Source organism: Sarcophilus harrisii, chromosome 2 (genome assembly GCF_902635505.1).
Source record: "Sarcophilus harrisii chromosome 2, mSarHar1.11, whole genome shotgun sequence".
Taxonomy (NCBI): Eukaryota; Metazoa; Chordata; class Mammalia; order Dasyuromorphia; family Dasyuridae; genus Sarcophilus; species Sarcophilus harrisii.
The window spans coordinates 449,892,217-449,909,927 of NC_045427.1; the positions used below are offsets into that span (position 1 = coordinate 449,892,217).

Here is a 17,711-nt window from a genome sequence, read left to right on the forward strand (position 1 = left end):
AAATTATGGAAGGTCATCAAATGCTTTCAGAATGAACTGATACTTCAATCTAAAAGCACCAGAAAAACATTAACTTTTCAAGAAGAGATGCAAGGATTATTGGGAAGATTATTGACAGCTTTATGAAGGATGAATTGGAAAAGGGAGAAAATGAATACAGAAGTACCATTTGTTCTTAGAATTCAAAGATGAAAGAAACTTAGAAGTCAGCAGTGTCAACTCCATGAGGGTCATAATAAGGAACAGAGACCAAATTTGAATTCAAGTCCTATGACTATAAATCAATCCAAAATTTTTCTACTAAATCACACTGCCTTTCAATAAGGAGAATGCTACAAGAGTCCATGTGAGTGGTGAGCCTGAAGTATTGTGGTGAAGGGAAGCATAAGTAAAGAAAATGTGAAACACTGTGGAGATAAAACCAAATTAATTTGATTCAAAAGTAAAGGGAAATGGAAAAACAAAAATTGAACCCAAAGCTATAATCATAAGACAGTGGCTGAATGTTAATATTATTATCAAAATAATGAAATCATTAGAAGAAAGTTTAAAAATAAGTATCAGACTTATTCTTTCCAAATATGAGGTAAACAAATATTTGCCAAAACTAACTATCTACCACCTAGAATTATAAACAGTACCATGACTTGAAAAATTTACATATCATGGTTATTTGAAAGCACATTCCCTTCTGTGTCCACATGCATTTTACCATTTACTTGATATTACCAAATCACTCCACCTGTAATTCAGGAGACCTTGTTTAAATAAGCAACAGCCGGAGGCTCCAAAAGGGCTGCAAACTCCCAATCAAAAATTACTGCTGCCCCATCAATGTGTCATATAAATGTTGGCATGTTAATTGTGTATTTATAAGATTGTTAATGGTTAGTTAATTTACCTCCCACACTATTATTGTACTTGAAATGATTTAATGGCTGCTAAGGGAGTTAACAACATGTAACAGCAGATGTGAGACTTTATTTTTTTTTTTTTACCTTTTCACACTGTACCCCGACTTCAAGCCATTCATTAACAATCAATATACTAGGACTGGCTACTGCCTAGGAATCTTGACACTCAAAACATGTATATATATTTCCTTTACAAATCAAAATAAGACTACAGTAGCAAAAATTAAGCCTTGTTTTTTATACTAAGAAGTCTTGTGTTTACATAAATCATAAATTCATAGAATTAAAAGGGAACTTAGTCATAGAAGTTAAATATAAAAGGGACCTTGGGACACAGAACACTAGAACAGAAGTGTTAAGTACCCAGGCCCTTAGCAAACCCTAAAAGACAGAACCAAATTAAAATACAATTAAGAAATATTTAACAAAATTTTTAAAAATACAACTGAACATGGATAAAGTCAAGTGTGATTTTTCAAAGTTAATATAGCCCAGGTTTCCTGGTTCTAAATCTATCTAAGTTTGAAACCATGGTTCTAGAATAGAATGTAAACTGTAAAGGGTACCTTAGAACAAATAATGTTAGAGAATTACAGAATCAGAAGGGACTTAGGGTCCATCAAATCTAATCTAGACAACATATGAGAAAACCTGTGCGTTTTTTTTAACCTTTTCACACTGTACTCCAATTTCAAACCATTAAAAATCAGTATACTAAGACTGGCTACTGCTTAGGAATCTTGACACTTAAAACATATATTCAAATTTCCTTCACAAGTAATATTAAGAGAATTTCTCTAATTCTCTAATTAGAGAAGGGACTTAGATAGACATCAAGTCCAATCTAAACAAAGAATGAGAAAACCTATGACAATATGCTTGGTAAATCATCATGCATCTTTCACCTAGTCATCAAGCAGTCTTTTACTGAAAACCTCCAATAAAGAAAATAACCACAAGCTACTTCTAAAGGCAGCTCAATCCAATTGTGGAAAGCTCCAAATACAAAGTTTTACATTATATCAAGTCTAAATTTGTCTCTTTGAAACTTTTACCCATTATTCTAAATTCTTCCCTGTGGGGCCTAATTAAATAAGTTGAATCCCTTGTCTACAAGATAGTCCTTCTAATAATTGAAGACAATTATTATGGTGTCTACTCACTACTCTGGCATGTCTTCTCTTCAAAGGTTAAACATCCCTACTTGCTTTAGTCAAATCTTATATGACATGAACTTTTGGACTTCACCATCCTGATAGTCTTCCTCAAGATACTCTTTTATCAATGTCCTTCAGAATCAAATGCAGTGCTCAGAACTAAACAAGATACTCTAAATGTAAGTGTTATCAAGGAAGTATAAAGTTGGGTTTCTCCCATCAATCTCTAGTTACTATGTCTCTTTCAATGCAAGACTACAAAGCTATGTTATGTTAGCTTCTATGTTTATCATAACATTCTATGGACATAGACTGAACTTACAATTCAATAAAAACTATTAAATCTTTTTCAAGTAATAGATATCTAGCAATATCTCCACAATTTTTCACTTGGAAAGTTGATTTTTTAACCCAAGTATTAGATTTTACATTTACTCTTATTAAATTTTATCTCTTAAATTGAGGCCCAATGTTCAAGCCTGTCAAGACTAATTTGAATCATAATTTTTTAATTTAGTATGTCAATTATCCAAGACATGTTTGGGTGACTTGATATTTTGATGACCTTGTCATTTACACATTTATTCATATCATTTACAAGAAATGCTAAAGATCTTAGGGCCAATCAATCAGAAATGATCTAGGTTATTACTCCATCAAAGATCTCTAAATCATCATCAAATCATTAATAACTACTTTGATGAGAAAATCTGACCAATCAGTACCAAATCTAACTATTTCTGTTAGTCTAACTTATATTGCTCCATGTTTTTCAACATGAATAAATGAAACGAATAAATATTTTCTTAATATAAGGAGTGTATCTAAAACTAAAAATTGACATTAGTTAAAAATGTAGAAATACTATAAGTGTCTCCAATAAAGTGAAGAGTAAAAGTAAGAATTTCCACTGTCCTTGATGTAATGTGATATAGTTATAGAAATGATAGCTATAGTAATAAAACAAGAAAAAAAGAAATATGCACATCAAGAGGTATCTACTGACATAGTTAGAGAATTTTAAATATTCAATATTATTAATCAAAATAATTCATAATTTAGAAAAGTAAAAGAATATAAAGTAAAACATCAAAAATTATCTATTATTCCTGTATATTATTAACAAAACTAAGAAGGAGGAAAGAGAGACATTTTACTCAGAATAAACAAGTTAAAAAAAAACAAGTTAAAAAAACCCAAATGTAAGAAAAGAAATGTAAGTCTATCAAGTTATACCGAAGGCTTACATACTTTCTGATTGAATAAAACTACAAAACCCTCTTTGTAGAAGTAAAAGACAAAATTAGAGATATTCATAGTTGGTAGTTTAGGCCATACTAATAAAATAAAAATGAGACTGCTATCTAAATTAACTTACAAATTTGATTATTTAACCTCAAGGATGACACATTATAAAATTAGATAATAATAACAAAATTAATCTGTAAGTCAAGAATCTTAAAAGAAGCTATAAAAATAATAAAAGAGCATTTTGAAATACTAAAATAGACCTCATTGATTCAGGAATTCCCCCAAACAATACAAATAGCAACCTAACTATGGCTGTAGCTCCTGTTCTTCCAAAAATTGGATTTGATGGATCCATCCAACATGCAGAAGGCCTTCATTTTCTCACATCTTAAGAGTATTGGGGGAGCATTCTGGCAATTCACTTGGCATTCCTCACTCTCAAATCATAAAAAGCCCACCTTCCCTAATGTACCATTAACTGATGAAATTCCTTACTCCTGTTTCTTCAGTTCCTCATTAGTTCTGGGTTGCAGTTTGTCGGTACATCTTTATGTTACCCTCTGTATGATGTTCATCTTCAATTCTCTAGAAACAGTGATGTTTCAGGTCTTGCTGCTATACAGCAATATGAAAAAAATATATTGAAAATATTGGTTTTTGATGTTATGATAAGTTTATGGGTCAATAAAAGTATTCTGCAGTTTTGCAAAAGCAGTCTAGTACATACCTTCTCCTTTTCAATTCTGGGACCAATTCACAATCAAATTAGTACTGTCTGTCCCAGATACACATATTATTGTATGAGTCCTATATTTAATACTGTCTGTCCCAGATACACACACTATTGGACAAGCCCTAAAGTTCTTAACCTTTTTTTCCCCCTTCGTGGTCCTCTTCTCAGAATGAAAAAAATAAAAATAGTTGAAAAGGAAAATAATCATAAGTAAATATAGTTAACTATATATACATATATAATAATTATAACAAAGTATAAAAAAAAATTTAATTAATGGACTCCTTACAAGGTATACATTCAGATACATGTTGAAATCTGAGCAAGCTGGCCTTTACTGTGTAGAAGGATCAAACTCCTTCAAGTGATTACAACTCTCTTTTAAAAGGTTCTATGATACCTTGGAGACTTGTACTCATTACAATATCATTTACAAAAATGAATTTCTTAAGGAACTCACTATCCACAATGAATATCTTCTTATCTATACTCCGTGCTGTATCTCATCCACCACAATGATTAATACTAAGGATTTAAACACACATTCCCTTGTTTTATGTCTCACTTGATGTTTAGTATCAAAATATCACTGAATAGGATTATATCTGTTGTTATATCTTTTAAAGAATTTTTAAGTTATTTAGTTATATATATGGGAGAAATATTTTGTAAAATAACTTATAAAGCAGCAATCTGATATTTTAGGTCAAATTTTTTTTGTAATCACCAAGAAATAAGTAAGCACAATCAAATCTTAAGTCCTATATCTACCTTTCAGTCAATTATAAAATGGTAACAATCCATTGCTGAACAAAATTTGTAAAATCTTACTTCTTCCTTAGTACCTTATTGAGAATGCCTTCAATTCATGGATAGATTGATCTTCATAAAAATTTTGCAAGGAAAGGCAAAAAGGCTTACAGAGTAGTAGCTGGGTTTTTCTGGTTCACCATTTTTCAGAATTAATAAAATTCAAACTTTTTTCTATACTTTTGTAGCTTCCCCTCTTTTAAATATCTTATGTCAAACCTTTAATATCCTCACAACTGTATCCTCTTTAACATGGAACTCTTCTTGATCCAAGATGGGAAAAGCTGCTGAAGTAAGCTGATTCAGCAACTTTTCCCATCTTTGTTCTCTTATGTGTCATTTTTACTTATGTAAGCATTTCAGTGACTGTGAAATAATTGTACAATTGTGATAGTTCTATTATCCTTGATGTAGAAAACAGCATCTTATAATAATTTTTGTAAAATTTTCCCTTTTTCTTCTATTTATAGTCCTGTTTCCATTTCTTTCCTTGAATAGTCTTGGGAAAATCTTTTTTAGCTGGATAATTTGTCAGATTTTCTTAAAATTGATTTTGCCCACTATTCTATAGGACAATATTATTCATAAGATTTTAAAGATGAATGACTAATCAGAGAAATACAAATTAAGACAACTCTAAGGTATCACTATACACCTCTCAGATTGGCTAAGATGACAGGAAAAGATAATGATAAATGTTGGAGAAGATGTAGGAAAACTAGGACACTAATACATTGTTGGTGGACTTGTAAACATTCTGGAGAGCAGTTTGGAACGATACCCAAAGGAGCTATCAAACTGTGTATACCCTTTGATTCAGCAGTGTCTCTATTGGGACTATATCCGAAAGAGATCACAAAAAGGGAAAAGACCCACATTTGCAAAAAATGTTTGTAGGGGGGCGGAGCCAAGATGGCGGAGAAGACACACGGGACTTTCTAAGCTCTTCTCTTACCCTCTTTATCAATATTATATCGAGCCTCAAAAATAGTCTTGACTGCTACAAATTGTAAAGATAAGAAGTAGAACAACTCACCGGCGAAGAAAATCTGCAGTCTCTGCCAAAAAGGTTGGTCTCGGGGCACAGGGGAGATCAGCGAGACTGGGAGAGAAATTAGGTTCCGAGGAGAGTCTCAAACCCGAGGGTGAAGGCACAGATCTCAGCACAAGCGCAGAGCCCCAACCCGCAGTACGGGCTTTTCCTTGGGGAGTTGTGATCCTGCACAGCAGGGAGGACTAGCCCGGTTAGCCTCCAATCTGGCGCAGTGGGGAGCTCGGGCTTAGGGCCATAGAGCTTTTCCAGGGCCGATTTGCATCAGGCAGAGACGCTGGGCAGAGTTTGTGGCTGTCTGCCTGCGGTCAGCTGCTAATACTCACAGTCCCACAAGAGACTCCGCCTGGGGCGTGACACTTTCACCACTTAGTCCTAGCCCAGGGCAATCGACAATCCACTCAGCCCTCAAAGCAGTTTGATAGCTCGGCCAGTGCTGAATCCACTTCCTGTTGGGGAAGGAAATCCTCACCCTGAGCACTCCCATACCTAATGCCAGAAATCGTTTACATCTTCCCTGCTCTGCAGAGGAAGCTGGTAACCCCTTGCCTAGGAGACCTACCCTAAAGGCTTTAAAACATGAATAAAAGATGAAAAGAACAATCGACAGCTTCTATGCAGAAAAGAGCAGGTCAGCAAACCTGAAGAGACCTCAAACAGCAAAAATGCATCAGACTGTCCTCCTTTGCATAATGCTCTCATAGAAGAGACCATTAAAAGTCTCAAAAGAGAGTTAGAAGATAAATGGGGAAAGGAAAGAGAAGCCTTAAAGAGAGCAACAACTTCCTGAAATACTAATTAGAAAAGTAAAAAATCTCAGGAAAGTAAGAATTGTGAATTGAAAAATAAAGAATTCACTAGAAAGTAGGATTTGTGAATTGAAAAGACAAAGAACTCCAAGAAAGTAGGATCTGTGAATTGAAAAAGAAAATAATTCACTAAAAAAAATTAGTGAAATGGAAAAAATTCCACAGACCAAAACAATACATTCAAAACTCAATTGAAATATACAGAAAGAAGTAAAAAGCTATTGAAGAAAATAATTTTTAAAAATTAGAACTGAACAAATTGAAACTAATGATTCATTGAGACAGCAAGAATCAGTCAAGCAAAACAAAAAATGACAAACTGAAAAACCATAATTTTCTACTTGCAAAAACGACAGACTTGGAAAATAGATCTAGGAGAGTAATCTGAGGATTATTGACTTTCTGAAAACTATGATGAAAAAAAGAGCCTAGATACTATTTTACAAGAAATCATCAAAGAGAACTGCCCAGATGTAATAGAATCAGAAGGTAAAATAGGCATTGAAAGAATTCATCGAACACCTCTGAAAGAAACCCTAAAATAAAACCCCAAGGAATATTGTGGCAAAATTTCAGAACTATCAGATTAAGGAAAAATTTTATAAGCAGCCAAAAACCATTTAAATACCGAGGTGCCACAATAAGTGATCACCCAAGATCTGGCTGCCTCTACATTAAAGGAAAGAAGGCCTGGAATATGATATCTCGAAAGGCACAAGAACTTGAGATGCAGCCAAGAATAAACTACCCAGCTAAACTGAGCATTTTCTTCCAGGGAAGAAGATGGAATTTAATGAAACAAATGAATTCCATTTGTTTCTGAAGAAAAACCAGAACTAAATAAAAATTTGATCTCCAAGAATAGAACCTAGGAGATGCAGAAAAGGTAAAAATAACTCTTGAGAATTGTATTTCTGTTGTGGATATACAAAAAGAATACATGTATAATTTGATTGTACTGATATAACGTAAAAAGGGAGCTAGATATGGAAAAGGGATGATGGCAGAACAAGGTGGGAAGGAGGGATAAAAAGAGGGAAACCACATCCCACAAAGAGGCTAAGGAAACTTATCATATCTGAGGGAATTTAGAGAGGGAGGAACATTGTGTGAATCTTACTCATCAGAGTTGGCTCAAAGAAAAAATAATTGACATTTGTTTTAGAGAAAATTCTCTCCCCTCATTAAAACAGGGAGAGGAAAAGGGAAAGAAAAAGAGTAATAAGGGAAGGAAGGGGAAAGACTCAAAGGGGAGGGAGGGATTATAAAGAGGATAAGCATCGGATACAAGAGGGGTACATAAGTTAAAAGGGGAAAGAGGGTTGGGGAGGCAAGAATCAAGTCACAATCTGGGGTTATTAGGATGGCAGGAAATACAGATTTAGTAATTCTAACCGTAATGTGAATGGGATGAACTCCCCATAAAGAGGAGGCAGATACAGACTGGATCAAAAGTCAGAACCCTACAATATGTTGTTTACAAGAAACACATTTAAAGCAGGGGATGCATATAGAGTAAAAGTAAAAGGCTGAGCAAAATCTATTATGCTTCAGGTGAAGTCAAAAAGAGGGGTAGCATCCTTATCTCAGATCACAAAAAGTAAAAATTGATCTAATTAAAAGAGATAAGGAAGGTAATCTACATCCTGCCAAGGGTAGCATAAACAATCTAAGCAATATCAATATTAAACATATATGCACCAAGTGGTATGGCACTCAACTTCCTAAAGGAGAAGTTAAGAGAGTTGCAAGAAGAAATAGACAACAAAACTGTAATAGTAGGAGATCTCAACCTTGCACCTCAGAATTAGACAAATCAAACCACAAAACAAATAAGAAAGAAATTAAAGAAGTAAATAGAATATTAGAAAATTAGGTATGTTGGATCTTGGAGAAAATTGAATGGAGATAGAAAGGAATATACTTTCTTCCTCAGCAGTTCATGGAACCTATTCAAAATTGACCATATATTAGGACATAAAGACCTCAAAATTAAAATGCAAGAAAGCAGAAATAGTAAATGCTTTCTTCAGATCATGATGCAATAAAACTACATTCAACAAAAAGTTAGGGGAAATAGACCAAAAAGTAATTGAAACTAAACAATCTCATCTTAAAGAATGATTGTGAAGAAGCAAATTATAGATACAATTAATAATTTCACTCAAGATAATGACAATGATGAGACATCATACCAAAATTTGTGGATGCAGCCAAAGCGTAATAAGAGGGAATTTTATATCCTTAGAGGCTTACTTGAATAAAACAGAGAAAGAAAAAGATTAATGAATTGGCTTGCAACTAAAAAACTAAAAAGACCAAATTAAAACCCCTAATCAAATACTAAATTGAAATTTAAAATTAAAAGGAGAAATTAAAATATTGAAAGTAAAAAACTATTGAACTAATTAATAAAACTAAGAGTTGGTTCTATGAAAAGCCAATAAAATAGATAAGCCTTTGGTAAATCTGATTAGAAAAAGGAGGGAGGAAAATGAATTAGTAGTCTTAAAATGAAAAGGAGAACTTTCCACCAATGAAGAGGAAATTAGAGAAATAATAAGGAGTTATTTTGCTCAACTTTATGCCAATAAATTTGATAACCTAAGTGAAATGGATGACTACCTCCAAAAACTACAGACTTCCAGACTAACAGAGGAGGAAGTAAATTGCTTTGAATAGTCCCATTTCAGAAAAAGAAATAGAACAGGCAATTAAACAACCCCTAAGAAAAATCCCCAGGACCAGATGGATTTAATGTGAATTTTACCAAACATTTAAAGAACAATGTGGCTCCTAATGCTATATAAATTATTTGATAAAATAGGGAAATGAAGGAGTCCTACCAAATTCCTTCTATGACACAGACATGGTAATGATACCTAAACCAGGTAGGCTGAAAACAGAGAAAGAAAAATTATAGACCAATTTCCCTAATCGAATATTGGATGCTAAAATCTTAAATAAGATATTAGCAAAAGACTACAGAAAATCATCTCCAAGATAATAACACTATGATCAAGTAGGATTTATACCAGGAATGCAGGGCTGGTTCAATATTAGGAAAACTATCAATATAATTGGCCATGTTAATAACCAAATTAACAAAAACCATATGATCATCTCAATAGATGCAGAAAAGCATTTGATAAAACCCAACATCCATTCCTATTAAAAACACTTGAGAGTATAGGAATAAATGGACTTTTCCTTAAAATAATCAGCAGCATCTATTTAAAACCATCAGTTAGCATCATATGTAATGGAGACAAACTGCAACCATTCCCAATAAGATCTGAGTGAAACAAGGTTTCACTATCAACGCTACTATTTAATATTGTATTAGAAACGCTAGCTATAGCAATAAGAGCTGAGAAAGAGATTAAAGGAATAAGAATAGGCAATGAGGAAGCCAAATTATCACTCTTTGCCGATGACATGATGGTATACTTAGAGAACCCCAGAGATTCTTACAAAGTTATTAGAAATAATCCACAACTTTAGCAAAGTTGCTGGTTATAAAATAAACCCACATAAGTCATCAGCATTCTTATATATCACTAACAAAATCCAACAGTCAGAGTTACAAAGAGAAATTCCATTTAAAGTAACTACTGATAATATAAAATATTTAGGAATCTATCTGCCAAGGGAAAATCAGAAACTTTATGAGCAAAATTACAGACCACTTTTCACACAAATTAAGTCTGATCTAACCAATTGAAAAATATTAAATGCTCTTGGATAGGGCAGCAAATATAATAAAGATGACAATTTTACCTAAACTAATCTATTTATTTAGCTATACCAATCAGACTCCCAAAAACTATTTTAATGACCTAGAAAATAATAACAAAGTTCATATGGAAAACAAAAGGTCAAGAATTTCAAGGGAATTAATGAAAAAAAATCAAATGATGGTGGCTTAGCTGTACCAGATCTAAAATTATATTATAGAGCAGCAGTTACCAAAACCTATTTGGTATTGGCTAAGGAATAGATTAGTTGATCAGTGGAATAGATTGGGTTCAAGGGATAAAACAGTCAACAAATATAGCAACCTAGTCTTTGACAAACCCAAAGATCCCAGCTTTTGGGATAAGAACTTACTGTTTGATAAAAATTGCTGGGAAAATTGAAACCAATATGGCAGAAACTAGGCATTGATCCATACTTAACGCCAGACACCAAGATAAGGTCAAAATGGGTTCATGACCTAGGCATAAAGAATGAAATTATTAATAAATTAGAGGAACATAGGATAGTTTACCTCTAGACCTGTGGAAGGGAAGGTCTTTATGACCAAAGCAGAACTAGAGATCATTACTGATCACAAAATAGAAAATTCTCGATTATACTCAAACTGAAAAGTTTTTGTACAAACAAAACTAATGCAGACAAGATTAGAAGGGAAGCAATAAACTGGGAAAATATTTTACAGTCAAAGGTTCTGATAAAGGCCTCATTTCCAAAATATATAGAGAATTAACTCTAATTTATAAAAATCAAGCCATTCTCCAATTGAAAATGGTCAAAGGATATGAACAGACAATTCCTCAGATGAAGAAATTGAAACTATTTCTAGTCATATGAAAAGATGCTCCAAGTCATTATTAATCAGAGAAATGCAAATTAAGACAACTCTAAGATACCACTACATACCTGTCAGATTGGCTAAGATGACAGGAAAAATAATGATGATTGTTGGAGGGGATGTGGGAAAACTGGGACATTGATTCATTGTTGGTGGAGTTGTGAACGAATCCAACCATTTTGGAGAGTAGTTTGGAACTATGCTCAAAAAGTTATCCAACTGTGCATACCCTTTGATCCAGCAGTGTTACTACTGGGATTATATCCCAAAAGAGATTATAAAGAAGGGAAAGGGACCTGTATGTGCACGAATGTTTGTGGCAGCCCTTTTGTAGTGGCTAGAAACTGAAACTGAATGGATGTCCATCAGTTGGAGAATGGCTGAATAAATTGTGGTATATGAAAATTATGGAATATTACTGTTCTGTAAGAAATGACCAACAGGATGATTTCAGAAAGGCCTGGAGACTTACACGAACTGGATGCGGAGTGAAATGAGCAGGACCAGGAGATCATTATATACTTCAACAACAATACTAGATGATGACCAGTTCTGATGGACCAGGCCATCCTCAGCAACGAGATCAACCAAATCATTTCTAATGGAGCAGTAATGAACTGAACTAGCTATACCCAGAAAAAGAACTCTGGGAGATGACTAAAACCATTACATTGAATTCCTAATCCCTATATTTATGCACACCTGCATTTTTGATTTCTTCACAAGCTAATTGTACAATAATTCAGAGTCTGATTCTTTTTGTACAGAAAATAATATTTTGGTCATGTATACTTATTGTGTATCTAAGTTATATTTTAATATATTTAACATCTACTGGTCATCCTGCCATTTAGGGGAGGGGGGGGGAGGGTAAGAGGTGAAAAATTGGAACAAGAGGTTTGGCAATTGTTAATGCTGTAAAGTTACCCATGTATATATCCTGTAAATAAAAGGCTATTAAATAAAAAAATAAAAATAAAAATAAAAATTTAAAAAAAAAATGTTTGTAGCAGCCTTTTTTGTAGTGGCAAGGAAATGGAAATTGAGTGGATGTCCATCAGTTGGAGAAAGACTGAATAAGTTATGGTATGTGAATGTTATGGAATATTATTGTTCTATAAGAAACAATCAGCAGGATGAATTTTTTTAAACCTTTTTATTTTTAAAACATATACAAGGATAATTTTTCAACATTGACCCTTGAAAAACTTGGTGTTCCAATCCCCCCCCTTCCCTCCACCCTCTACCCCAGATAGCAAATAATCCAATATATGTTAAACATGGTAGAAATATATGTAAATCCAATATAGGTATACATACCTATAGGTATACAATTATCTTGCTGCACAAGAAAAACCAAATCAAAAAGAAAAAGAAACGAGAAATAAAATAAAACAAAATTCAAGCAAACAACAACAAAATAAGTGAGAATGCTATGTTGTGATCCACATTCAGTTTCCATAGTCCTCTCTGTGGGTGCAGTCGTCACAAGACCTTTGGAACTAGCCTGAATCATCTCATTGTTGAGAAGAATTACATCCATCAGAATTATCATATAATCTTGTTGCCATGTAGAAAGATCTCCTGGTTCTGCTCATTTCACTCAGCATCAGTTCATATAAGTTTCTCCAAGCCTCTCTGAAATCATCCTGTTGGTCGTTTTTTTACAGAACAGTAATATTCCATAACATTCACATACCATAACTTATTCAGCCATTTTCCAGCTAATGGGCATCCACTCAGTTTCCAGTTTCTTGCCACTATAAAGAGGGCTGCCACAAACATTTTTGCACATGTAGGTCCCTTTCCCTCCTTTAAGATTTCTTTGGGATACAGGCCCAGTAGTAACACTACTGAATCAAAGGGTATGCACAGTTTGATAACCTTTTGAGCAAAGTTCCAAAATGCTATTCGGAATGGTTGGATGCATTTGCAATTCCAACAACAATGTATCAAGTGTTCCAGTTTTCCCACATTCCCTCCAACAATCATTATCTTTTCCTGTCATCTTAGCCAATCTGAGAGGTGTGTAGTGGCATCTTAGAGTTGTCTTAATTTTCATTTCCCATTTATTGCTTCCCTTTTAATCTTATCTGCATTAATTTTGTTTATACCCAGAGTGTGAGGGCTGAATGTGGAGCACTACAATATTTTCACCCTTTTTGTTGTTGTTTGCTTGGTTTTTGTTTTCTTTCTCACGTTCTTTTCCTCTTTGATCTGATTTTTCTTGTGCAGCATGATATATGTAGAAATATGTATAGAAGAATTGCACATATTTAACAAAGATTACTTATTGTATGGAGGAGGGAGTAGGAGAGGAAGGGAGAAGAAATTTGGAACACAAGGTTTTGCAAAGGTGAATGCTGAAAACTATCTTTGAATGTATTTTGAAAATTAAATACTAGAATGTAGAAAACAAAAGATTTTAAAGATGAGTTTTTTTCTAATCCAATATTTCCTTCAACTATCTGTTTTGCCAAGTCAGTGACTGCTGACTAAGGTACTTTTTCTGGGTTCTTCTGGTCTCTCTGCTGCAACAAATAATTTATAATGGTTTAAAGACTAGATGAAATAATATGTCACTATCAATCTGATTTCTGTTTTCTATTTCTCTTTTTCTTTTTCATTAGCCTGTTAGTAATTACTGTTTGTTTGTTTTTTTCCTGCTTTTTTTTTATAAATTCTGATCCTAGCTCTGAAAAGTCAGTAGTCTGACTGGGCATAAACAACCAACTCAAGGATTATCTTCATATGTTTAAGTCTTTTTTCTATCTCTTAAAATGAAGTCAATTGTATGATATTGTTGGGTACCTGCCAATGTCAAGTTGAACAAAGTGTTCACTGTTTAAAAGTATGAAGTTTTTACATAAGCTATAAATTTTCGGTCTTTCTCCCAAAACATACTTTTTTTTCACATAGTTCTTTCCACCCTCAGCAATTCCAACCTGCATACTGACATCACCAAATATAAAAACAAATGTTGAAATCCCAATAGACTTGGAATGGAAAATGCCATCTGCATCCAGAAAACAAAACAAAACAAAACACTATAGAGATTAAATGTGGATTGAAGCATACTATTTTCATTTTTTTTGTTTGTTTTTTCTTTCTAGTGGTTTATCCCTTTTGTTTTAATTTTTCTTTCACAACATGACTAATATGGAAATATATTTTAAATGATTTTATGGGTATAGCCTATGTTATCTAGGGGAAGGGGAGGGACAAAAAAAATTTGGAACTCAAGAGTTTTACAAAAGTGAATGTTTAAAACTATATTTATATGTAATTGAAAAAAATAAAATACTATTAAATGAAAAAAAGGTAAAAATAAAAATTAATGTTGACTTCTCCGGAAGGTCTTATCAGATTCACCAATAATTTGCTCTACCACTTCAACCATAGCAACTGATACTGCTATCTAAGCTGCTGCTGTTTTCATAGTGGACTTTTTGTAAATACTTAAAATTTTATGATTCTTGACACTCTGTACATACCCAACCATGAAAAAGAAAGGAAATGGGAAAGACAAAGGGGAAGGAGAGGGAAAGGAAAGGAAAGATGAAAATGTGATCAATTTAACAGACCATGTAAGCCCAAAAGCAACTCTAAACAGTAAACAAGTATACCCAAGGACACCAATTTTTCGGGTAAAGACTTCTTCCTAGATAGAGAAAATTGGAAAGTAGTTGAAAGATCAAGTTTTTATCTGTAATTCTTGCCAAATATATTTTCCCAATTTGGTATTTTAATGTTAATATTAATTATAGTGGCTAAAAAGTCACAAAGAAAAAATAAAAAGTCAAAAAGGATATGAATACAACTCTCAGAGAGGGAACATCAATTATTAAAACATTTGAAAAATTAAAAACCTCACTTATAATAAGCAAAGAGAAACAATTTTATAGATATCACTTCACACCCATAAATTTGACGAAAATAAGTAAAAGCAACAAAATGCAATGGTGGGGAGAGTATTGAAAAACAGATGCAATGATTCACTGTAGATGAAAATGCAAACCTGTACAATCTTTTTGGAGAACAATATCAAATTAGGCAGTAAAAATTACAAAAACAACCATCCCCTTTGACTCAATAATTCCACTATGGGGAATATGCCTTGAAAACATTATCCAAAACAAAAAAAGTACTATGTAGAATTTAGGGGAAAAGATAATGAATTCATTGTTGAATATACTGAGCATAAAGTTTCAGATATCAGAAAGACAGTTTGAAATTTGAGACTGGAAGTCAGCAGAGAAAATGGAACAGGATAGATAGGTTTGAGAATCATCCAGGTCTCATTGGAACTGATGACATCTTCAAGTGAAGCAGCATAGAGGGAGAAGAAAACAAGGACTAAGAGAGATCCTTGAGGGACACCTATGATTAGAGGGCATGATCTGGAAGAGGTTCCAATGAAGGAGAAGGAACAATCAGAGAGGCATCGAGGGGAATGGATATGAGCATCAGCCTGCCAGCAAGCATACAATAAAGCAAGCCTCTGAGATTGATGCTTATAGTGACTAGAGTGATGGATGAAAATGAAGGCATTTCAGGCAAGAGTCAAATTAAGTTAACAAAAAAAATATTAAGTGTCTACCATATGCCAAAGTGCTAAGCACTGGGGATGCAAAGAAAAGACAAAAAAAAAAAAAAAGAATTTCTACCATGAAGGAGCTCACAACCTAAGTGAGGGGGAAGGGGAAGGGAGAAAGCCAACAAGTAAACAATTATATTGAAATAAGCTATAAAAAGGATAAATTGGAGATAATCAACAGAGAGAAGGAACTAGCATTAAAGGGGCTTGGGAAAGGTTTCTTTTAAAGGATGGGATTTTAACTAGGACCAGAGGTTTGGAAGTAGGGTTGAAGAAGGACAGAGTCTTTGAGCAGGGAACAATCTGCAGAATTCTCTTTTACTGGGGCAGTCAGTGAAAATGCCAAGCCTAGAGACAGAGGATATTGTATGTAAAAATAGTAAGGCTGGCATCATTTTATCAGCTTACTTGAGGGAATGAACTGTATAAGATGTAAGAAGAGTGAAAAGATTAGAAGGATCCAGGCCATGAAATGCTAAACAAGAAATATTTGATTCTGGAGATGACAGGGAACCATTGTAGTTTATTAAATTTGGGGGAGAGGGGAGGTGGGAAATGTGTGACAAGGTCAGAGTTACACTTTAGGAAAATCAATTTGACAGTTGAATGAAAAATGGATTGGAATGGGGAGAGACTTAGGGCATCCAGAAGGCTACTGCAACAGTATAGGCAAAAGGTGATGAGAGACTGCAATAGAGTGGTAGCAATGTCAGGAGAGATACTACAAAGGATTTGGCAATGGATTTGATATGGGAAGTGAAAAAGAATGAGGAATTAACAACATTAGGTTATAAGCTCAAGTGACAAAGGATTGTGATGCCCTCAAATTGATAGTAATAGCAAAGTAAAGAAGAAAAGAAGATTTGGGGAAAACAATAATGAATTGTTCTGGACATATTGAGTTTAAGATGTCTACAGAATATCCAGTTTAAGACGCTAAATTGATGACTGGGAAATGGAAGATTGGAGATTAGAAGGGAGGTGAGGGCTGCATAAAGAGATTGAAAAATCATCTGCATAAAGATGTTAATTTAATCCATGGGTGCTGAGGAAATCACCAAGTTTAGCACAGAGGGAAATGAGGCCCAGTACAGTATTGGAAAGCACCCACCTAGATGAAGGTCTACCAAAGGATATTGAAAAAGAATCGGGCAAACACCTGGGAAGAGAATAAGTAGAGAGTAATGTGACAAAAACCTAGAGAGCAGTATTAGGCAGAAGAGGGTAACCAACAGTGTATAAGCCTATAGAGAAGTCAAGAAGAATGAAGAGTGAGAAAAAGTCAATCTATTTGGCAATTAAGAGATCACTGGTAACTTTGGAATGAGCTGTTTCAAATGAATAATGAGGCTGGAAACCAAACTGCAGAAACTTAAAGGTGAAGGGAAGAAAGTAAAGGCACCAATTATATTGTTTTCTGAGAGATTCATCATGAAAAGGAAGAGAGATATAGGGTGAGAACTAATGGGGATGGATGGATCAAGTGAGAATTTTTTAAAATGGGGGAGACAAAAGCATGATGATAGGCAGTAAGAAAGTACCAGTAGAAAAAGAGAGACTGAATATTAATGAGTAGGGGGTGACAGAAGGGCAACGTACTGTGGAAGATGAAATAGAAAGTGGCAGAAAGCATGGTGAAGAGCATGAACAAAGACAAAGTTATGGTAAAAATTGTACATGTAAAAGTAATGTGTCCTATGGCTCTTTTCAACAATGAGGTGATTCGGGACAATTCCAATAGCCTCATGAGGGAGAGAGCCATCTACATCCAGAAAGATGACTATGGGGATCACAA

At 33.9% G+C, this 17,711-nt stretch overlaps 1 protein-coding gene across 5 annotated transcripts in view; it reads right to left on the reverse strand.

Annotated features, from left to right (window-relative positions):
* Positions 1 to 17,711, reverse strand: part of MAPKAP1 (MAPK associated protein 1) — a 338,521-nt gene that overhangs the window by 304,984 nt on the left and 15,826 nt on the right. The window contains exon 1 of one of the 5 annotated variants that reach the window (XM_031954302.1): positions 3,818 to 3,932. The exons of the other annotated variants lie outside the window; for them this stretch is intronic. The gene's annotated coding sequence lies outside the window, so the exon portion shown is untranslated. Of the gene's footprint in view, positions 1 to 3,817; positions 3,933 to 17,711 lie in introns of those variants that run through there. 5 annotated transcript variants of the gene reach the window in all.